We start from the raw sequence: 4,923 nt of genomic DNA on the forward strand, positions 1-4,923 counted from the left end.
TTTCTGAAAGGAGAAAATAATCTGCTAAATACATATTTTCCCAGCAAATAATTCATAAACACTCATAAATATAACAAATAATAAGCTCGATTATTTTTGTTTTAATCATTTTTATAGGAAAGAAATAAATATTTCTATTGGATAATAATCTCAAGAATGCACATTTCCCCTAACATAATGTCTTCTGTTTAATAGTTTTCATTTGATGTTAAAAAAAAAAAAAAGTCCTTCCTTTCTGCTGTGACTATTCATATATTCAATGCGTTTCTTTTCTCAGAAGTTTATTTAATCTTGTTAAATGTTCATGGTTTATCTCCCCCTCCGATTTCCCCCAAGTCACTTCTGAGAGACTGTCAACTCTGAGAAACAAACTGAGGGTTTTGGAGGGGAGGGGAGTGGGGGGTTGGGTGAGCCTGGTGGTGGGTATGATGGAGGGCACATATTGCATGGAGCACTGGGTGTGGTGCATAAACAATGAATTTTGGAACACACACACACACACAATTTAATTTAATTTAATTTAATTTTAAAAAAGAATATATATGAGGCGCCGCCGGGGCCACCCCAGCCGCCATGTTCCCCCCGCCCGCGAGCTCGCTCCCCCCGCCCCCTCCCCTCCTTAACTGGACTCCCGCCCCCTCCCTCTCCCCCCGCACCCCCCAACCCCCGAGGTCAGGCGGAGGCTCTGCCAATGCGGCCGCAGCAGCTCAATCTCCCCTTCCGGGGAAGCCGGGAACGGGGACTTTGGAAAATAAGTGGATCGGCGGACGGGTTAGGGTCCCTGCTCTCCACCTGCGCGAGGGCGAAGTGACCAGGACGAGCCAGGGGCTGCGGAGGTGGGGGGGCGGTGTCTCGCAAGCGGGAGGGAGCCCCGGCTGCGCCGTGCGACTCTCTCTTTGGCCCTCGGAGTGCGGCAGCGGACTGACGGACGGCGGGACGCGGGGACGCGGCAAACAAGGTCATTATCCGAGTGTTAGAGGTGATGGATCATCTTCATAGAGGGGAGTCAGTCGCTGCAATACTCCGTAACCGATCTCTAGTGGAAGAGGAGGACCAGCACATGAAATTGTCCCTTGGAAGCAGCGAAATGGGTCTCTCATCCCATCTGCGGTCTTCCAAGGCAGGGACCACACGCGTCTTTACCAGCAATACCCACAGTTCGGTGGTGTTACAGGGCTTTGACCAGCTTCGACTTGAAGGATTGCTTTGCGATGTGACCCTGATGCCTGGTGGCACAGATGACACCGTCCCTGTGCATAGAGTCATGATGGCCTCTGCTAGTGATTACTTCAAGGCAATGTTCACAGGTGGAATGAAAGAACAAGATTTAATGTGCATTAAGCTTCACGGTGTGAGCAAAGTCGACTTAAGGAAAATTATTGATTTCATTTATACTGCAAAGCTTTCTCTTAACATGGACAACCTTCAGGACACCCTCGAAGCTCCAGTTTTCTTCAGATTCTGCCGGTTTTGGACTTCTGCAAAGTATTTCTCATATCTGGGGTCACTTTAGACAATTGTGTCGAAGTTGGTCAGATTGCCAACACCTACAATCTGACAGAAGTGGATAAATATGTCAACAGTTTTGTCTTGAAGAATTTTCCCGCATTGCTGAGCACTGGGGAGTTCTTGAAGCTCCCTTTTGAGCATCTTGCCTTTGTGCTTTCCAGTAATAGCCTTAAGCACTGCACTGAACTTGAGCTCTTTAAGGCTACCTGTCTCTGGCTACGCCTAGAAGAGCCTCGGATGGACTTTGCTGCCAAATTAATGAAGAACATAGGATTTCCACTGATGACACCGCAGGAGCTCATCAATTATGTGCAAACCGTGGATTTCATGAGAACTGATAATACCTGTGTGAATCTCCTTTTGGAAGCCAGCAATTACCAAATGATGCCATACATGCAGCCAGTGATGCAGTCAGACAGGACTGCCATTCCCTCTGACACCACTCATTTGGTCACACTCGGAGTTCTGAGGCAGCAGCTGGTTGTCAGCAAGGAATTGCGCATGTATGATCAAAAGGCCCATGAATCGAAATCGTTAGCCCCCATGGATGCCCCACGGTACAAGCATGGCATTGCTGTCATTGGAAATTTCCTCTATGTCATCGGCGGACAGAGCAATTATGACACAAAAGGAAAAACAGCAGTCGATATGGTCTTCAGATTTGATCCTCGCTACAATAAATGGATGCAGGTTGCATCTTTAAATGAAAAGCGCACCTTTTTCCACCTAAGTGCCCTCAAAGGATATCTGTACGCAGTCGGTGGGCGAAATGCAGCTGGTGAACTGCCCACAGTGGAGTGTTACCATCCAAGAACAAATGAATGGACCTATGTTGCCAAAATGAGTGAACCCCACTAGGGCCATGCTGGAACTGTGTATGGAGGAGTCATTTATATTTCAGGGGGAATCACTCATGACACTTTCCAAAAGGAGCTCATGTGCTTTGACCCGGACACTGACAAATGGATCCAGAAGGCGCCGATGACCACGGTCAGAGTGTATGGTGGGCGAGAGGCTCTACGTCATTGGCGGCAATCACTTCCGAGGCACAAGTGATTATGATGATGTCCTAAGCTGTGAATACTACTCACCTATCCTTGACCAGTGGACCCCAATTGCTGCCATGTTAAGGGGGCAGAGCGATGTCGGGGTTGCAGTCTTTGAAAATAAGATCTACGTGGTCGGTGGGTATTCCTGGAATAATCGCTGTATGGTGGAGATAGTGCAGAAATATGACCCTGACAAAGATGAGTGGCATAAGGTGTTTGATCTCCCAGAGTCCCTTGGTGGCATCCGAGCTTGTACACTCACGGTGTTCCCTCCCCAAGAAACCACACCATCACCTTCTAGAGAGTCCACCTTTTCTGCACCTTAAGATCAACCCCGCCCCGCGACTAAGATGCTGTGTTCCTATCTTTGCAGCGTGTCATGAATTCTCTTCTTTTGCGCCCCCTTTAGTAGTGTATGTAAGGATTAGCCTCCAGTAATTGTTACAGATATTGGAAAAAAAAAAAAAAGACAACATTGATGTTATTTGTGCTGTTTCTTTGGCTTAGGGTGTTTATAAAGTTGGTAACAAAACCATTCTGGAAATGTATCCCATTGAAGCTGATGTTTAACATATAAAAACAAAACAAAACAAAACACACACACACACAAAACCCACAAAAAAAAAAAAAACCAACCCAAGATATTGTCTATAAAATGTTTCTTCAGTACTTTTTCGATGCTGTGTATTGGGTGTAAGGTATTTGTCATCTTACATTAGAAAGCCCAGCGAACCAACTCGAAGGTGGATTGTAGTAAGTGTACAACTGTGCTAACTCGGCTTCAAAGTAAAAAGTTTTCCTTTCATCTTTGACTGTGAGATGTCGAAGGGAGGCAGCTTGCTCTAACAGGAAACAATAGACAAAAGGTTGCCAACTCGCATGAGCTACCTCCCTCTTTTCATAAAGTATTTTTGACATATCTGTCAACCCACCTATCTGCGTGGGTGCATTGAAAACATAGGAAGTTTCTTAGACACACAGGAGAAATAATAACTGAAATTCACCAATATTAATAATAATAAAAAGAAACAGCATGACCCCTCTGCTTAGAAACAAGAGTTCGGGGTTTCTAAAGTGTGTATAAATACATACACACATGTACATTGAGCAGACACAAAATTTTAAAAATGGAATGTCACATCAAATAAACCTGAATGATCTTTTAAAATTTCTACCAAAAAGCAGCTTCCGTTAAAATGGGAATTCAGTAGCACACATGGAAAATCCTACTGAATTTAGGTGGACAAGGGCTAGAAATGTTGAGCAACTAAATTTGTCACTTGACCAAATTTTTCCTTCCGAAACTGTAATCTATGCCTTCTCATTTGCTGTTAAGGTAACTTGCATATTATCTGTGTTCTGTATACTCTCAATTCATAAGGTTATTTAGTACAAAGTGTAGCAGCCTCCCCTGGGGAGCTGCTTTTGCTCAGTGATTTCAACTTCCATGTTTTATCTCTTTTTGTTCAATAAAAAAGCATTTAATGTCAAAAAAATAAAAAATAAAAAAAATAAAAGAATATATACACATAGATATAGCATCAGCTAATTCAGATTCTTTAGAATATTTGGCATGAAGCCAATAAGAGTTTAATTCATATGAAAGAACAGGCCCATTAAGAATATTTATGTTATAATCAAACATAATTATAAGTAAAAATTAAACAAAATTAAAATAAATTATAATAATTATAATAAAAATTAAAAAATTAAAAATAATAAATAAAAATGTAAAAATTAAAATAAATTATAAACAAAATTAAAATAAAGCTCAATTGTTTTAGCTTAATAATTTTAGTTGGAACTAGAATGTAAATAATGAAAAAAAAATATTTTTCATAATGGCCCTTTCCATGAAATTACTTGATTGTTTATTACTTTAAATGACTGTTTTTTTTTTTGTAATGGATAATCCTAAGTTCATTTTATAATAATTTAAAATTTTAATTTCCAGCTAGTTCAATTTAATAAAATACAAAAAATGTGGAAAAAAATCTTGTTAAATGTTCAGTTTATGACTTAAATTTCAAATGATGGGACTCTGTTCATTGATTTCCAGTCATCTTCTGAACAGCCTTCTGGGTGCTCTTCCATTACTAGCACACCTGTCAATGCCTTTTTGCACGAGACCTCTACCTAAGTGCCCGGAAAGATGTTTATACACCTAACATTTCTGGAATTACCCACTAAATGAGCCAGACAGAGCTCAGTTCCTTCCTATATCCCTTGGATTCAAAACACAAAGCTAAAGTTAGAAATTGAAATAGCTAAACAAAACAAAGAAAAATGATCAAATCAGGAGTCCTGTGGACAGAGAACTCAAATCAGGTGATCTAAGGCTTTCTTTTCACTGATCATTTGTCTC

At 41.4% G+C, this 4,923-nt stretch overlaps 1 pseudogene across 1 annotated transcript; it reads left to right on the forward strand.

The window, feature by feature from the left end:
• The first annotated feature begins 900 nt into the window (after nt 1-900).
• Nucleotides 901-3,155, forward strand: LOC309857534 (kelch-like protein 13 pseudogene; annotated as a pseudogene). Its single transcript has one exon. The product of its transcript is annotated as a kelch-like protein 13 pseudogene (transcript).
• The last annotated feature ends 1,768 nt before the right edge of the window (nt 3,156-4,923 follow it).

This window comes from Mustela nivalis (assembly GCF_964662115.1).
Source record: "Mustela nivalis genome assembly, contig: HAP1_SCAFFOLD_851, whole genome shotgun sequence".
Classification (NCBI taxonomy): domain Eukaryota; kingdom Metazoa; phylum Chordata; class Mammalia; order Carnivora; family Mustelidae; genus Mustela; species Mustela nivalis.